This window comes from Schistocerca gregaria, chromosome 1 (assembly GCF_023897955.1).
Source record: "Schistocerca gregaria isolate iqSchGreg1 chromosome 1, iqSchGreg1.2, whole genome shotgun sequence".
NCBI classification, from domain to species: domain Eukaryota; kingdom Metazoa; phylum Arthropoda; class Insecta; order Orthoptera; family Acrididae; genus Schistocerca; species Schistocerca gregaria.
The window spans coordinates 351,764,529-351,783,645 of record NC_064920.1 but is presented as its reverse complement, the minus strand read 5'-3'; the positions used below and the strand labels follow the sequence as shown (position 1 = coordinate 351,783,645).

Below are 19,117 nucleotides of genomic sequence, written 5' to 3'. Positions count from 1 at the left end.
ATACAAGATGAGTCAGCTGCCCCTACCTATGGGTTTTACGCAACCTGCAACACCCTCAAAAACCACACGCAAGATATTCATATTCTTTCGCTCGCTAGGTGCAAACTATTACTCCCACGGAAAAAATGAACTGACCCTTTTGTAGGAAATTTAATAAAGTTAAATTTTGTACAGGGATAGGTTTTTCATGGAGACCACAATTTTCGGGTTATTCAAGAGAAACGTACAAAAGTGATCTTCAAAGCTGTTTTTTTTTTTTTTTAATAAATCGAGAAGTCTAGTCTCCAGCTCCACTAAAACTCTTAACTATGTCACATTTCTTACAAAAAGGTCCTGTTCAGTTTTGCTCTCGGACTAATAGTTTATGCGCAGCAAGCAAGAGAATATGAAAATATGGTTTGTGAAGGCTTATAGGTTGTATAAAACCCAGAGGTAGGGCCAGCTGGATCACCCTGCATAATAATAAAAGTAACAAAATGGTTAAAATGGCTCTGAGCACAATTGGACTCTATATCTGAGGTTATCAGTCGCTTCCACTTACAACTACTTAAACCGCAGGACATCAAACACATCCATGCCCGAGGCAGGATTCGAACCTGCGACCGTAGTAGCAGCGAGGTTCCGGACTGGAGCGCCTAGAACCGCTTGGCCACCGCGGTCGGCTAAAAGTAACAATAACGATGATAGTGGTATATGGTGTTTCAAAGTTTTTAAATCAAACGTCTACAGGTGACAGATCAATTCATGGGGAACATCTTCTATTAAATAATGAAGGCTTCCACGACCGGATGTTTCAGCAGCCGAGAATTCTTCCGGGCTGTATGGCCGTGGCCCATGGAACTCTTCCATCCCTGACGTTGGACCTTTTCGGAGGTGCTCCTGGTTCTGCTGAGTCGTGGCGACTCTATCAAAGACAAAATGTGCACTTACGCTTCCCAGCAATACCAGACGTCTTTTTATTGGAATTTCCGGCCCTAGAACGACAGGATTTCAGGTAAGTAGCGAGGTCTACTAACGAGGTCCACTGCTTTTGGATAGTATGTATCCCAGTAAATTGACAGAGCGATTTTCAAGTAGAAAACATTAAGAATTAGTTTGTTTAAGTGAAGAAAGGTATTTTAGAAGCAAACCAGGAACTCAGCCTACTCCCTTTCATGTGAAGCAGTTGGCTGAAATTTAGGCAACACACGCTGCGTAGATGCACTGCAGTGTGCCTATGCTCTACTGTCTGCCAGGGCCATAACAAATTATAAGAGATGCCTAGTATCACTGGGGGAGAGGGGGGGGGGAGATGGTGTCATCAAACATTTTTTCTCTGTCAAACGTTGTTTCCAGTGTTGTGATCCACCATCCCTAGACGCATGATGCAAAAACTTTGAAACACTCATTATATAATAATGAATATGTGGAATTTACGAAATGTCAGTCTTATTAACACTGTGTTAAGCAATTTCATCATTACGTTGGATGTGAGTAACGACATCTAACAGAAATCTTTGACCGCGTTACAGAACGAAATAATATGGCAGGAAGCTGCTTATTCAGAGGAAAAGCGACAATAATGTCACAAGGTTGGCACTTGAGATGGGAAAAGAAAACAGAAATAGATAAGGACTAGAAAAGCACTTGACAGAGATACTGAATGCTGTTGGGCAGAAAGAAAATAGCTGAGACATACCGAGAGGGAAGTTACGCCGATAGTAACATATGAAGCTGTAATCTTCTCTTGAATGTAGAGTGATTTAGGGTAAGGCAGGTTACAAGATAGTTTGTTCCACAGTAGTATATTAAACTGAGGAGAAAGTGTGGAAAAGTATAGCTAGGGAGCTCGACATATCCGATCTTGTATTGTAGATGCAGAGAGATGACAGGTATTTGATATGTGGGTAAAGGTATTGGGGACACTAGTAAGAAAGAAATCAGTTAAGTAAAGGGAGCGTGTGAGAATCACGCCACATATGGTGTCACGTAGAGCATGAGTATCGGGAGGACTGATGTGATCAAACTATCGAACATTACACACATTTCTTAGGCAAGCAGCCATGAATAGTTCAAGTCGTCTGTTTGCAGTACGTGTGTCGTGTTCAACTAGCTATATCAGAACAGGGAAGACGTGGCGACACTAAAAACTAGATTCAATTTTTGCTTAATTTCAGATGGAAATTTTTGGATTGCCTGTAGGTGAGAGAGAAATGCTCTCTATGCTCCAAAAAATTATTCTTGCCAGTTTAGGTGGTCATCCAAGACTAGGCCAAGATATTTTACTCTATGGTAATTGGATACCGTTAAGAATTGTTAGAGGAGCTGTCTGACACAAATCGCCGCTGACCTACTTTCTCTGTGATGTGAGGATGACCCCCTGTGACTTCCTTGCGATTAGTTTAAGAGCCAGGTTTTGTTCCCACCGTGATACCGACAAAGGTCGTCTTTCATACCTCATACGGTAGCAATAAGGTTTTTAGGGCTAGTGCTTAGGTACAACTAGGTATCATCATGGGAGGCGTTGCGGCATCCGATAAAGTCATACGTAACTGTGCTTAAACGATGCCTTTACCGTTTATATGTGTCACCGTTCATTATTTGTGGTTACCGTTAATTACTTTTCTACTGACACCTTCATACTGTCACATGCTGCTATGTAGAGCTGTGGCGTCTTCATAGCCCTGTCACCTGTCAACCCTATCCTGTGGAGACTGAAATACTGATTGTACTTTGCATTCGGCTATCACCATCGAGTATCATCGAACTGAATATCACACGTGGCCTAGGCTGTCTAGTTGGCTCTATTTTGCACATAAAAATTTTTTTGACCTACATTTTTATTAATGAAAACCAAACCGCCGTTTGGATGACATTTCTCAGGTTTAACTGTGAGATCAATCTTTCGATTATGTGTTCCTTCTTCACTATCTGAAAATGGTTTAAATGATTCTGTAATGATCATTTCTAACATGTTCAAATGGTTCAAATGGCTCTGAGCACTACGGGACTTAACATCTGCGGTCATCAGTCCCCTAGTCTTAGAACTACTTAAACCTAAGTAACCTAAGGACATCAAATGCATCCATGCCCGAGGCAGGAATCGAACCTGCGACCGTAACGGTCACGCGGTTTCAGTCTGAAGCGCCTAGAGCCGCTCTATATGTCACGATGTCGTCAATGAATTTCTTTTTTCTGCGATAGATGAAGAAAATGTCTGCTGTGGAAGAAAGTTAGCAGCATCACAGATCTCGTTGGAAAGCTAAAGAACTCGGCGTAACTCTCGTTACCTATGATGTCAGTGCGTTCCTTGACGACAGAATTCCAGCAGCACTCTTTATGAGACAATATTTTTGTCACGAGACGTAACTCTTTGCTTTCTTCTGAGGGTATGATCGACAAGGATTAGTATGTTTAAATAAAGCTTGTTGGCCCAATAATACATTGGATGCTACGATCAGCTTTGAGGATAATGACGGAGTGTGTAATGGGAATCTTCTGTTTTCACCCAAATTTGACTCGACAGTGAAACCGAGAATACTCCTTCGAAGATTATCATCGTGAAAAATTACGAAACCAGCGTCTTTGGTCGACACGCGGTGTCACATAAAACACATAAAAGCACTCCATCTTCAGGCCATGAGTGGCCTACCTGGACCATCCGACCGCCGTGTCATCCTCGGTGGGGGATGCGGATAGGAGGGGCGTGGGGTCAGCACACCGCTCTCCCGGTCGTAAGATGGTATTCTTGACCGAAGCCGCTGCTATTCGGTCGAGTAGCTACTCAATTGGCATCACGAGGCTGAGTGCACCCTGAAAAATAGCAACAGTGCATGGAGGCCTGGATGGTCACCCATCCAAGTGCCGACCACGCCCGACAGCGCTTAACTTCGGTGATCTCACGGGAACCGGCGTTGCCACATGAAACACATGATGAAACAGGAATTCTTATCGTCAGTTATTCTTCTTCGATACCCAGGATGATCTCCCAATGGCTCGGTGAAGCTGCCCACGTTTACGAACAAAAGGCTTGTCTGACAGGCCGTTCCGCCGTGTGTGCGGGTCAGCAGCGGTGGACACGGACGGCGGGAGGCGATTAATTCCAGACAGCGGCGCGCGGCGCGGCGAGGCGAGGCGACAGCCTGCGAATCAGCGGCCAGTGGCGGCGCATGCGTCACGCGCTGCAGGCGCCGCCTGCGGTCTGCCAGCTGCCAGGAGCACTGACCGGCGACTCCGCACGGCTCCGTGTGCAACAACAAACACGCCGCGGGGTCAACGCGTCCACGTACATTCCGCAGGCTACCTTCCGGGTTGTGACGGGGAATCCTTTAGCACGCTACGTGTGCCCGAATGTTTCCGGAAATTACGCCCTCGGAATTATTGCGGAAAACTTTCTGTGATGAACAACACCTCTGTTGTTCGATAAGCCTCTGTTATGCCAGTCTCGCCTGGATATCTGCGCCCCCCCCCCCCCCCCCCGGACATTCTATAAGTCCCTCCAGATCCTCGAGCGTCATGCACTCCGCCTTGCCTTCCGTATACGCCTCCCATCCCCCACGCGGTTCCTCTATGATCTCATTCTTTTCCCCCATCTGCACCTATTCCTCGAAAATATCAGCATCCTCTACACCTCCCGCCGGCTCACCCCCTGATTGCTCCTCTCGTCTCCGTTCCCCGCCCCCTGCCACACCTTCACTGTTGTGTCCCGCCTGCCCTCCATCTCTACACCCTTCATCTCCTTTCCCAAGGTGGCTTCCATCAACTCCCCCTCCCAGATGATGCTCTCTCTCTCCCTCCATTTATCCCTCTTATCAACTCTAATCCTCACCACCCCCTCATTTCCTCTGTCATTTCCCTGAGCTCCCTCTCCCCCTTCCATCCAATTTTTTCCCCACCCTGTCTCTGCCCCCCTTCTCTCCCCCGAGCCCTTTTGCATTTCCCTCCTTTGCCTTTTCCCATTCCCCTTCCCTGCACCCCCCCCCCACCCTTTATGAGTCCTCTACCTCCTTCGGTTCCCCCCTTTCGTTTTTCCTCTCCTCCCTCCTGGTTTTCCATCTCATCTGTCCGGTTCGAATGGTTCGAATGGCTCTGAGCACTATGGGACTTAACATCTGTGGTCATCAGTCCCCTAGAACTTACAACTACTTAAACCTAACTAACCTAAGGACATCACACACATCCATGCCCGAGGCAGGATTCGAACCTGCGACCGTAGCGGTCACGCGGTTCCAGACTGAAGCGACTAGAACCGCACGGCCACACCGGCCGGCTCTGTCCAGGTTCCCCCCCCCCCCCCCCTCCCCATCTGACCTTGGCTATGGTGTGTCATCTATGTGCCGACATGTTAGTGCAGTGTTTACAGTGAGTGTTCAGTGTTGTGTGTCTTTTCCGAAGCTAACGGACATCATACCGTCGCTGGGTGCGATTTTTATATTTCTTGCGAACAGAAAGCAGACTGTCGCCATGTTTTTTAATTGTCTGTCTACTATGTAACCTGTCTGCTTCCTGTATATTTTATTACCATTGCCAACCCTTTATTTTGTGTTTCAATTTTCCTCAAGTTTCCGCCGTTTTACAATTTCAGTTACTGTTTTATCGCCTGCTTTTATTGTTTATTATCTTCTTTAAAAAAGTCTGTAGGCTGCAGAGCAGCGTACTAAGCTGCTGCCAGCAATCGAAATTCAATAAAGGAAAAGAAAAAAAATGTTCTATGAGCATCTCTATAATGCTATTGCGCTTACAAAACAAAACCGTGGCAAAACGCGCTGCTGCTCTTCCCATCTTGACAGCAGCAGCCTGTGACCGTGATGGTTGCATATCTCACTGCGAATCGAAATGGAAGCAGATGGTCTCACACCCACGGAAATGAAACCTCCAACGGTTTCAATCCGCGTTTACTTCGGCTTATCAGTCAGTCGGTGTGACAAACTTGGTGAACTCTAATACACTACTGGCCATTAAAATTGCTACACCACGAAGATGACGTGCTACAGACGCGAAATTTAATCGACAGGAAGAAGATGCTGTGATATGCAAATGATTAGCTTCTCAGAGCATTCGCACAACGTTGGCGCCGGTGGCGACACCCACAACGTGCTGACATGAGATAAGTTTGCAACCGATTTCTCATAAACAAATAGCAGTTGAACGGCGTTTCCTCGTGAAACGTTGTTGTGATGCCTCGTGTAAGGAGGAGAGATGGGTACCATCATGTTTCCGACTTTGATAAAGGTCGGATTGTAGCCTAACGCGATTGCGGTTTATCGTATCGCGACATTGCTGCTCACGTTGGTCGAGATCCAATGACTGTTAGCAGAATATGGAATCGGTGGGTTCAGGAGGGTAATACGGAACGCCGTACTGGATCCCAAAGGCCTCGTATCACTAGCAGTCGAGATGACAGGTATCTTATCCGCATGGCTGCAACGGATCGTGCAGCCACACGATCCGTGGCTCTACCCTTCATTAGATCCCTGCGAAACCCTACATTTCAGCAGGATAGTGCACGACCGAATGTTGCAGGTCCTGTACCGGCCTTTCCGGATACAGAAAATGTTCGACTGCTGCCCTGGCCAGCACATTCTCAAGATCTCTCACCAATTGAAAACGTCCGGTCAATGGTGGCCGACCAACTGGCTCGTCGCAATACGCCAGTCACTACCCTTGATGAACTGTGGTATCGTGTTCAAGCTGCTTGGGCAGCTGTACCTGTACACGCCACCCAAGTTCTATTTGACTCAATGCCTAGGCGTATCAAGGCCCTTATTACGGCCAGAGGTGGTTGTTCTGGGTACTGATTTCTCAGGATCTATGCACCCAAATTGTGTGAAAATGTAATCACATGTCAGTTCTAGTATAATATATTTGTGCAATGAATACCCGTTTATTATCTGCGTTTCTTCTTGGTGTAGCAATTTTAATGGCCAGTAGTGTATCTTGGCCTTCGATGGGCGAAGACGTTCTGTGGCGGATATGATGGACACCGCTGGTGTAACGACTCCGCCACAAGCGGAGGTAACTAGGCCACCTGACTGCCGGCCACTGTAGTCAGCTGCCTGAGGAATAGGAAAATCGCGACATAACCGCCTCTAGATCAAGCGGAACTTAATTCACGGATCGGGAGGATGGACTAGTCGCTGTGTCCGCGCCGCAATCTCACAAACAACTTCACTGGGAACCGTTTTTGAGTGATCTTTGCCAGTGATACGCCCAGTCGGTTTATATGCGGACGAGACCGCTGCCCAGAGAAAAGTACGATCCAAATACAGTGTATGCTGCAGTGCCACTCTACAACAGTGCCTCGATCAGTTCATCGTCTGAGCCGCCACAAATCGACTCTCCTGCAAACGACACTGGCTTCCATCCCCGCTCGGCGGCCTGTCCTAAACGCCCCCGAGCTGTCGAAGACCAAGGCATAGCAGTCCCGTGGGTGAAGCACGTGAAATACGCTATTTGATCAAAAGTATCTTGACATCTATTAGTGGACATTAATATGGGGTGTGCCCACCCTTCACCTTTAGAACGTCTTGAACTCTGCTGAGGACACTTTCACTTAGGTGTCTCAATGCCTGTAGAGAAATGGCAGCCCATTATTCCTCAAGAGCTAAAACTGCAGTAGGTAATCATGTTGGACGATCTCACAGGAGTTCCATTAAGTTCACGTCGGGGCTTTGAGCAGGCCAATCAGTTTCAGGAATGTTATTGTCCACAAACCATTACCTCACACATGCTGCGTTATGATAGGAGGCACTGTCATGCTGAAACAGTTATCGTCTTCAAAGTATTGCTCTGGTGTACTCAGTATACAATAACGCAAAACGTGATTATATCCTTTAGCATTTAGCGCTTTCCTGTTCGCAATGAGGAGACCACATTCAAACCAAGAAAAATACCCCCACGCTGTAACGATATCTTCTCTTGTATTGAATCATATTATTTTTTCGTTCTTTTCTTTTCTTATATGTAAGCTATAAGTAAACTGAATGGGTTATAGGCACCCACAAAGATAAACTAACGACTTGTTTTGTGGCAAGGCTGATGTTTTGATACATCGCTAAATATCTGTAGGAAACAAAATAAGAAATATGCTCTTCAATTTATTAATTCCTGTGTCTTCACCCCTTTGTTCCGACAAGTGGCAGCTTGGATCAGTCGTACAAGCATTGTTAAAATGTGTGCTTCAATCGTACATTAAAAGTGTTATAAAAAGTTATAAGAAAAGCAAAATTAATTCGCCCATTTAAGACGTCCACTCCTATCTGTTCGTCACCTCACTCGCCGCCGAGATCCTGCATCAAGAGGTTCGGAGCAGAAAAGAAGAATTTACACGATATCCGGAAAAGCTATCCTGCATCTACATTGCCACATTCACGACTAAAAACAATGTAATTAATGTGAAGCTGTACGTAACGCAAATTATGAATATTAACCTCGAATGTATTAATATTAAAGGTCTGTTAATATTGGTATTAGTTGAAGTTCACCCAGTTTGTGGACAGATTCCTAAATTACCCCCAAATTTCTTTAAACTATTCTTTCCAATCAATTTTTCCAATAATTCAAGAAATTATTAATCAGTTTCCATCATTCCCCAAACACATATACCTATTCACTCCGTACTTTACTGTTTGCACTATAGATAGTGGCATGTAATGTTTTCCAGGTATTCGCCTGCTCCAAACCCTTCCACCGCATTTCCACAGCGTGTAGCGCCACTCACCGCACCAAATCACTCGTTTGCAACCATCAACGATCCATTGGCGTCCATTGTACACCAGCTCAAGTGTTGCTTAGCATTGAGTACAGAAATGTGTGGCCTATGAGGAGGTTGCCGACCACTGTACCCCAGTCTCTTTAACTACCTACGCACGGTCATCGTGCTAGCTAGACTGCTGGCAGTACTTTGGAACTGAAGAGTGATTTCTTCCGCTGATTTCAGTTGATTTTTTACAACCATCATTCGCAATTCTCGACGATCCATCTCCGTCAGTACGTGAGGTCTGGCTGGTCCTGGCCTAGCCGTGTTATTCCTTCTTGTTTCCTCTTCACAGTCACATCACCAACAGTTGATTAGGGCAGCTTTACAGGGTTTGAAAGGTCCTGATGGATTTATTACTCATGTGAAATCCAATGAATAGTCGACTTCAGAAGTCACAGAACTCTGCACACCAGTGAATTCTGCTGTTTCTACTTCTGTGCTTCCAAGACAACACTCCCCGTATCCTTTTATGATGGCAAGTTCGTCTCTTGTGCCTTGTCTCTGCTGCCCTGTTCCACGTAGAACATTGTGAACGTGTTCAAGTTACTATCAAGTATCACTGATTGCACCTTGCGATGGATACTGAACTTCTGAAATTTCAAGTGACAGTTCCTTCTACATAGTTCATTTTCTTGTGGACTTTATTTTATCTCAGACACAAGGACCAAGTAATTTAAGTTTTGTTGTTTGGTCAGGAACAGAAACCGCGAGCAGAGAATGTGATTACAACTTTTCGAATCACTCTCGAGACGAAAAGGAAACTATTCATAACACACCAACTGTTGGTCGACCGACAGCATGCGACGGACTCTTCCACTGTGTGTATCCAACGTTCATGATTTCTCATTTCATATGCGTTGGTACAACGTTCAGTAATACAGGGTGTTTCAAAGAGATTCCTCAGATTTCACAAGACTGGGCCTTTTACATGAACGATAATAAAAACTCGGGATGCTTTTTATGCTATGTTGCAAATTGTGTATTTTCAAAATAGTTATACGACTTTTCTAGGGTACATCTTTCACATGTATGCGTGCACTTTGAATTTAGCTGTAACTTTCTTAATCACGTTTAACATTAAGTTCTTCATTTATAATTCACAAATATTCAATATACTCTGCTCCGGCCGCACTACAGTCACCGAGGCGATAGTAAAAATCGTTCTAAACTTTTGCGAGCATGCCTCGAGTTACTCGATTCACTGTTGTTGCAATGCGAGACCACGTGTCATCCAAAGCTGCTGGAAGAGGAGATCAGGCTTCCTAAACACGTCACGTTTTATCGCCATCTCGACTCGGCGCGCATTACGTAATGAACAATGAGCGAGTAAGCGAGCTAGCTGCATCAAATAGATCCCTACGACAATATCGTGAACTGGAAACTTGCAACTGGCGAAAAACAAAAGACATGTTTTTCCGATGAGTGAGCTATATTTCACCGTACATTTCTTTCTTCATTCATATAGAAGATACGGTGTCGTGAAAGCGGATGAATCTTTTGAAACATCTTGTATTTGCTTTGGCTCGCACTGTTTTCTTCCAGGGTTTTAAAATTACTTGGAACTTCTACTCACGTGACATTCTTACTTTCATAAACGATTTGTAGCTTCGGTCAAGTCAGGTCGTTTCTATTGCTTCCTCTTTAGTTTAAAATCACTTGCAGTTAACACCCTTGAGTTGCCACCCATCTTTCTACCCTTGTAACAAAAATTTGTTTCGCTTCTAGCGTTAAATTTACTGTTTGCTCCCAAAACGAGAAGGCACATTATAGAGTGGACAATGACTGACTTCTGGCACTCGTAAAGGCACCTAGTGCTACTTTGTTTAACTGTACGGGTCAACACGTCCAGTATTACCCGGACGCTGTTGAGTACTGAGAAGCTGCGAGGGGACTTACTGTCACAGAGAGTACATGTTCTGGGTTTCCTGCAGGCGCAGCTGTGCTGAGTTACGGTTAGCAGGTGCATCAGCGCGTGGGCGCTTCAACTGGAAACGGAGGGTAATTAGGGTTGTTGGCAGTTTCGAACAGCTTTACAGCCTATGTCAGAGTGTGTTGTAGTTAATGGTGATTACTTCGAAGACCAGTCAAGGTAATTTGTTACCTCTTGTTTCCTTTATTTTCTAAGACCATTCACAGCACTTTTCAGAAGAATCTTGTACATTTCTTATTGTTTTACTCTGAGTGGAAATAATCTACATCTATATCCATACTCCGCAAGCCACCTTATGGCGTGTGGCGGAGGGTACCTTGAGTACCTCTATCGGTTTTTCCTTCTATTCCAGTCTCGTATTGTTAGTGGAGAGAAGGATTGTCGGTATGCCTCTGTGTGGGCTCTAATCTCTCTGATTTTATCCTCATGGTCTCTTCGCGAGATATACGTAGGGGGGAGCAATATATTGCTTGACTCTTCGGTGAAGGTATGCTCTCGAAACTTCAACAAAAGCCCGTACCGAGCTACTGAACGTCTCTCTTGCAGAGTCTTCCAATGGAGTTTATCTGTCATCTCCGTAACGCTTTCGCGGTTACTAAATGCTCCTGTAACGAAGCGCGCTGCTCTCCGTTGGATCTTCTCTATCTCTTCTATCAACCGTATCTGGTACGGATCCCACACTGCTGACCAGTATTCATGCAGTGGGCGAACAAGGGTACTGTAACCTACGTCCTTTGTTTTCGGATTGCATTTCCTTAGGATTCTTCCAATGAATCTCAGTCTGGCATCTGCTTTACCGACGATCAACTTTATATGATCATTCCATTTTAAATCACTCCTAATGCCTACTCCCAGATAATTTATGGAATTAACTGCTTCCAGTTGGCCCGCATCTCGTGGTCGTGCGGTAGCGTTCTCGCTTCCCACGCCCTGGTTCCCGGGTTCGATTCCCGGCGGGGTCAGGGATTTTCTCTGCCTCGTGATGGCTGGGTGTTGTGTGATGTCCTTAGGTTAGTTAGGTTTAAGTAGTTCTAAGTTCTAGGGGACTCATGACCATAGATGTTATTGTAGCTAAATGGTATCGGATCTTTCTTTCTATGTATTCGCAGCACATTACACTTGTCTACACTGAGGTTCAATTGCCATTCCCTGCACCATGCGTCAATTCGCTGCAGATCTTCCTGCATTTCAGTACAATTTTCCATTGTTACAACCTCTCGATATACCACAGTATCATCCGCAAAAAGCCTCAGTGAACTTCCGATGTCATCCACAAGGTCATTTATTTATATTGTGAATAGCAACGGTCCTACGACACTCCCCTGCGGCACACCTGAAATCACTCTTACTTCAGAAGACTTCTCTCCACTGAGAATGACATGCTGCGTTCTTTTATCAAGGAACTCTTTAATCCAATCACACAATTGGTCTGATAGGCCATATGCTCTTACTTTGTTCATTAAACGACTGTGGGGAACTGTATCGAACGCCTTTTGGAAGTCAAGAAGCCCGGCATCTACCTGTGAACCCGTGTCTATGGCCCTCTGAGTCTCGTGGACGAAAAGCGCGAGCTGGGTTTCACACGACCGTCTTTTTCGAAATCCATGCTGATTCCTACAGAGTAGATTTCTAGTTTCCAGAAAAGTCATTATACTCGAACATAATAAGTGTTCCAAAATTCTACAACTGGTCGATATAATTGGAAGGTAAAGAGGATAGCATGGCTGGTTCTCTCGAACTGTACGGTCGAAACTTAAATGCGCGGTAGCAAGTGATCCTTGAGCAGTATCCTGTGCATAGGAACCTGTTTCCTCGTGTTTACTTGCAGTGAGCCGAGTGCGAGATTTTTGTTCTGCACACATCGCGGTCGCATTTACGAGACGTGTGAGTCGCCGCCTTAGCTGGAGTGCAGGCGGTAAGCGACATCTAACATCGCTACATTGTACCAGACCGCGTATCCCGTACTAACAAGGAATAGTAGCAGGGCTGGCGGGTGGTACGGATTGCGGACTGGACGCGTCGGCGCTTTGCCTTTCCGGAGCGGCCCCCGCCAGCGTCTAGCGCCGGACGTGGCTGAGAAAAAGCCCGCTCATTGTTCGAGGCTCCTTTTGCAGCGGACTGGCTGGCCGGCTGTGTCTCTGCAGACGGCTTGACGTGCGCGCGGCCTTGGCGGCGGCAGCGGCAGTGGCTGGCTTTACGACTCTCAGTATATTGTGTCCGCCCGGCGGCTCGGACCGCAGCGCAGCGCGTGCGGCCACCGTCGGAAATAACCGCCGCTCGCGAGTGCGTGCGTGCACGCCAGTGGGATCCAATCGAGACAGCATTCCGGCACGTGCCCTCACGCCTCACTGTCCAGCAATGTGCGGAGGGTGGCGTGTGCTACGTGACGTCGAGCCAGCTGTGGATACCTGATTCTGGCGTTAATTACGCAAGGCTCAGCGGTCCATCTGTGTTGTTGTTCTGGTCTTCAGTCCTGAGACTGGTTCGATGCAGCTTTCCATGCTACTCTACCCTGTGCAAGGTTCTTCATATCCCACTAGCTACTGCAACCTACATTCTTCTGAATCTGCTTAGTGTATTCACCTCTTGGTCTCCCTCTACGATTTTTACCCTTCACGCTGCCCTCCAATACTAAACTAGTGATCCCTTGATGCCTCAGAACATTTCCTACCAACCGATCCCTTCTTCTAGTGAAGTTGTGCCACAAACGTCTCTTCTCCCCAATCCTATTCAATACTTCCTCATTAGTTATGTGATCTATCCATCTAATCTTCAGCATTCTTCTTTAGCACCACATTTCGAAAGCTTCTATTCTCTTCTTATCCAAACTATTTATCGTCCATGTTTTGCTTGCGTACATGGCTACACTCCATACAAACACTTTCAGAAATGACTTCATGACATTTAAATCTATACTCGATGTTAACAAGTTTCTCTTCTTCAGAAACGCTTTCCTTGCCATTGTCAGTCTACATTTTATATCCTCTCTACTTCGACCATCATCAGTTAATTTGCTCCCCAACTAGCGAAACTCCTTTACTGCTTTAAGTGTCTCATTTCCTAATCTAATTCCCTCAGCATCACCCGACTTCATTCGACTACATTCCATTATCCTCGTTTTGCTTTTGTTGATGTTCATCTTATATCCTAGTTTCAAGACACTGTCCATTCGGTTCAATTGCTCTTGCAAGTCCCTTGCTGTCTCTGACAGAATTACAATGTCATCAGCGAACCTCAAAGTTTTTATTTCTTCTCCATGGATTTTAATACCTGCTCCGAACTTTTCTTTTGTTTCCTTCATTGCTTGCTCAATATACAGATTGAATAACATCTGGGATAGGATACAACCCCGTCTCACTCCCTTCCCAACCATTGCTTCCCTTTCATACCCCTCGACTCTTATAACTGGCATTTGGTTTCTATACAAATTGTAAATAGCCTTTCGCTCCCTATATTTTACCCCTGCCACCTTCAGAATTTGAAAGAGAGTATTCCAGTCAACATTGTCAAAACCTTTTTCTAAGTCTACAAATGATAGAAACGTAGGTTTGCCTCTTCTTAATCTAGCTTCTACGATAATTCGTAGCGTCAGTCTTGCCTCACGTGTTCCAATATTTCTACAGAATCCAAACTGATCTTCCCCGAGGTCGCGTTCTACTAGTTTTTTCCATTCGTCTGTAATGAATTCGTGTTAGTATTTTGCAGCCGTGACTTATTAAACCGATAGTTCGGTAATTTTCGCATCTGTCAACACCTGCTTTATCTGTACAGGCTAATTAAAAAAAAGTTTACAAACTGATATTGCACATCGAGCATACAACAAGGATCAGTAATCACATATGAACCGGGGGTCGCGAAAGCCAAGAGAGGGCGTTGCGTTTAATTGGGCCGTCCATTCTCCCGGACTGACTTGATGATAACACGAATCTCGTATTCCTGCGAGTTTCTACCCGACATGCTGAATGATGTTCCCATGCCTATTAATCACCGTATTCGATTTTGGCACGACGAAGCTCCCTCTCGTTTCTGCAGAGAAGTGAGGGCCCATCTGCAGGCAACCTTTCCCGGCCACTGGACTGGTCGCGGTGGCCCAGTCGTTTGGCTGACCTATCCCCAGACGATATTTTCCTGCGGGGTTTCTGAAGTTCTGGATGTATCTAAGGGCCACATTATGAAACACCGGTTACCTCGTCAAAGGACCAAGTGGGCAGTAGTGTTGCGGCAGCAGAATGTCTTCGAGGGCCGGCCGCTGTGACCGAGCGGTTCTAGGCGCTTCAGTCCGGATCGCGCTGCTGCTACGGTCGCAGGTTCGAAATCTCCCTCGGGCTTGCATGTGTGTGATGTGCTTAGGTTAGTTTGGTCTAATTATTCGAAGTCTAGGGGACTGATGACCTCAGATGTTAAGTCCCATAGTGCTCAGAGGCATTTGCTCCATTTGTCTTCGAGGACGTAATCAAAAGTATGGCCGAACGGTCTAAGGCGCTGCAGTCATAGACTGTGCGGATGGTTCCGGCGGAGGTTCGAGTCCTCCCTCGGGCATGGGTGTGTGTGTTTGTCCTTACGTTAATTTAGGTTAAGTAGCCTGTAAGCTTAGGGACTGATGACCTTAGCAGTTATGTCCCATAAGATTTCACACACATTTGAACATTTTTTTTTTCTCAAAAGTATGCGGACATCCTCACAAACATACGTTTTTCATATCAGATGCATTGTGCTGCCGCGTACTGGCAGATACTCCATATCAGCGACCTCAGTAGTCATTAGACATCGTGTGAGAGCAAAAATGGTGCGCTCTGCGGAACTCACGGACTTCGAACGTGGTCAGGTGATTGGGTGTCACTTGTGTCATACGTAAGTACATGAGATTTCCACACTCCTAAACATTCCTAGATCCACTGTTGCCGATGTGATAGCCAAGTGGTTACGTGAAGGGAAACGTACAGCACAAAAGCGTACAGACGGATCTCGTCTGTTGACTTACAGAGACCGGCGATAGTGAAATTAGTCTCTTTTTAGAATGTGAACTTTCAGAAATTTGTGCGTCAGGCTCTCTGCTAAAGCACCACGTGGACACCCTGTTACAGTAGTTTTATTGTTGTGGAATAGATTTTCGCTTTTGTTACTTTTATTTCACTTGTAGATTTTCGCAACGAACGCAATCTAATCATTTCTAACATCTGGTTTGCAAATCATGAAAGAAGCTTGTATACTAGGAAGAGATTTGGAAACACCGGAATGTTTCAAATAGATTATTATACATAAAGGTAAGAAAGAGGTTTATCAGCCAGTTTTTAAATTGCAAAACATTTCCAGGTACAGATGTGGACTCTGATCATAATTTGCTGGTTGTTAACTGCAGACCAAAAGTGAAGAAATTGCACAAGGGTAGGAAGGTAACGAGAGGGGATCTGGATAAGTTGAAGGAAACACAGATTATGAGAGTTTCAAAGGGAGCTTTAGGCAACGACTGACTGCAGTATGGGTAAAGGAAAAAATAGAAGACGAATTGGTATCTCTGAGAAATGAAATATTGAGCGTAGCGGCGGAACAAATAACAAAAGAGACAAAACCAATACAAATCATTCTGTAACTCACAAGGTATTGAATGTAACTCACAAAACGAGAAAACGTAAAAACGTTGCAAATGAATCAGGCAAAAAGGCATAGAGATGTCTAAAAATGAGACTGTCAGAAAACGCAAAACGGTTTTTCTGGCAAAGAGAAATTTGTTAACATCGAATACAATTTTGTGTGATAGAAAATATTTTCTTAATCTATTTGTCTGGACTGTAGCCTGTACATATATGAATCGCGGGCTATAAAAACTTTAGATAAGAAGAAATTGGAGCTTTTAAAAAGTGATGCTACAGCAGGTTCTGGAAAATAAGATAGGTATACCGGATAACTAGTGAGGAGACAGTTAAGCTAAGTGGGAAAAGAAGAATTTTGTGGCACAGACTGACTGAAGGAAACATCGGTTGATGGAACATGCCCTGAGGCATCAAGGATGTAATGGAGAGAACTGTGGAGGACGAAAATGATGGAGGGAGATCAAAGCTTGAAGACAGTAAGCTGGTTCAGATTGACGTAGGTCGTAGTAGTTATGCAAAGATGAAGGAGCTTGTACAGGGTAGACTATAGGGGCAGTTCCATCAAATCAGGCTATTGAATGAGGACCACAACAACAACAGCAACAACAACAACTACAACAACTACTACTACTACCACAAAAAAGTGTCCAAATTCAGTGTCTACGTTGCTTTCCTTTATTTTATATGGCTGGTTTCGGGCTAACTGCCCATCTTCAGAAGCCGGCCATATGGTAACAAACGAAAGTGATATGGAGCCACGATCGTGGTAGCTCTATCAAGAGGAATACGTCCAGTTTTGGCAACTTCCACTTTTATTTGAGACGTATATCTTTAGTTTCAGAGCTTTCCTAATTACTTCTGTGGAAATCTTTATGCATCGAATGTCTAGTGATAAAAGTTTTATCCTCTTCTATAGCCCTTCCGAAATAACGATCAAGAAAAATGCTTTCATTTCTTCACTATTAACTGTTACACGCTACTATAGTTCTTTCTCCGAACTGGGGAACTGAAAATTGTTTTAAAGGTTGTTTGGTGGATACTCTCAAATACTAAATTGGTAAACTTCATCTTCTATTTGCGTGTATACCAAACATAGATCATATTTTATGCGATGAATGTTTGTGCTGGGTGGTCTTAAATTTATATTGTTATGGAAAAGAAAATAAAGAAAGGGGATGACTAGATTTAGAGATGGCGAACGGTATAGTCTCTTCGGAACTTCATCAAGAGACTGACCGAGTTCAACGTTTCCATCCAGCAGGCAGATCACTGTACTCCCTGAGAAGCTTTCGTCGGGATTTGTGACTCAACCCTAGGCCTTGTGGCACAGTATTGAAATTACAACCACATAACCTCTTCTAACTGGCCAAATAGTGGTTTGCAAAGTTTTTCTGAAGCGGGATGCGAACCTACAAGCCTCAGAATCGAGGATCAGTGCACTTGTCCCAGCTACAGACATCGGTCACGAAGATGGTTATGGACGAAGCAGAAAAAATTTCAGGGTTTTGGTAATTCTGCCAGTGGCATAATTTCTTTTCAGTTTCTAATATTAATATTCACTCGATATTTCCATCACAATCCCGGCCATCGCAGCCCTTGGTCAAGCGCTAACCCGGCATTTAAGCGGAGATTCCGCTGACCTTAGGAGCAGAGGTTGACGGGTCGGATGTCGCCTTGATCTTTGCGTTATCCGGCGCGTCCATCGCTTTTAGCCGGTCGCTGTGAGCTCTCCATTCACGCGGAGAACGCTGCATAATTCGAAGGCTTCCTGATGTGCGCTTCGTCAGTCTGTTGCTGGCGCGTGTGATCTGCATATCTCGACATCGGCAGAGGCCTTCCGTCTGCACATCCTGTCACGAGTGTGTCAGGTGAGAATTACTGACCTGGATCGTGCACCGACCAGGCACTGCAATAGTTTATCTTTTTGTCTTATTCAGGTGCTTTATAGAACTCGTTCAGGATTACTGTTATCTAAACACATGCAAACAGATCTGAAAGTATAATGCAACGAGCTACGATTGTATCTTTTTTTTTTAAATCAATGCCGCGAGACCTTACCAGAATGTTCTAAAAGCGCTTTACTGCTCGGATTTGTAATAGGAAATGGAGGATACTTCGATAAGCACCATAACTTCATATGGTAGCTTTGCGTTTTCTTGAATCAGAAGTTAATTTGAATAGTCTGATATTTTGCTTTTTGTAGAATATTTGTTAATGTAAATTAATCTGCTCTCTTAGAGCAAGACATAGCTTATATTTATCTTGCGAAAAGGAAATAAAACTAAAAATCCTCAAAGAAATGGCAGATTTGAACCCATGCTTGTTGTACTGTCTGAGGAAAGCTGCAAAAATATGCAGACGGATGTTGACAAGGTTTCAAATTGGTGTAAATTTGCAATTTGTTTTAAATGTTTAAAAATTTAAAATTAAAGACTTCACAAATAGAAAAAAGGAATTAGTGTCCTATGACTACAACGAGACGCAATCGAAACAAATAGCTGAGTTTAATACTTCGTAACTTCGGTTTCTTGGAAGAATACCAGGGAAGCGCAATCAAGTAGAAAAGGTGATAGCTTACAAATCCCCGATGCGACATATCCTAGAATATTGTTCAGGTGTGTAGGACCAGCAACAAAGAGGACTAGCAGAGGATACTGAACGTATACAAAGAAGGGCAGCTCGAATGGTCACAGATTTGTTTGATCCATGGGAGAGTGTCACAGACATGTTGAAGAAACTGAACTGGCAGATACGTGTAGATAGGTGCAGACTATTCGGAGGAGGTCTACTTAAAAAGTTCCGGGAACTGGCTTTAAATGATGACTTGGCATGGACTGTGCGGCTGGTCCCGGCGGAGGT

The 19,117-nt window shown here is 44.7% G+C and overlaps 1 protein-coding gene across 4 annotated transcripts in view; it reads right to left on the bottom strand.

Annotated features, from left to right (window-relative positions):
* Positions 1–19,117, bottom strand: part of LOC126345346 (uncharacterized) — a 997,319-nt gene that overhangs the window by 357,511 nt on the left and 620,691 nt on the right. The window lies entirely within an intron of this gene.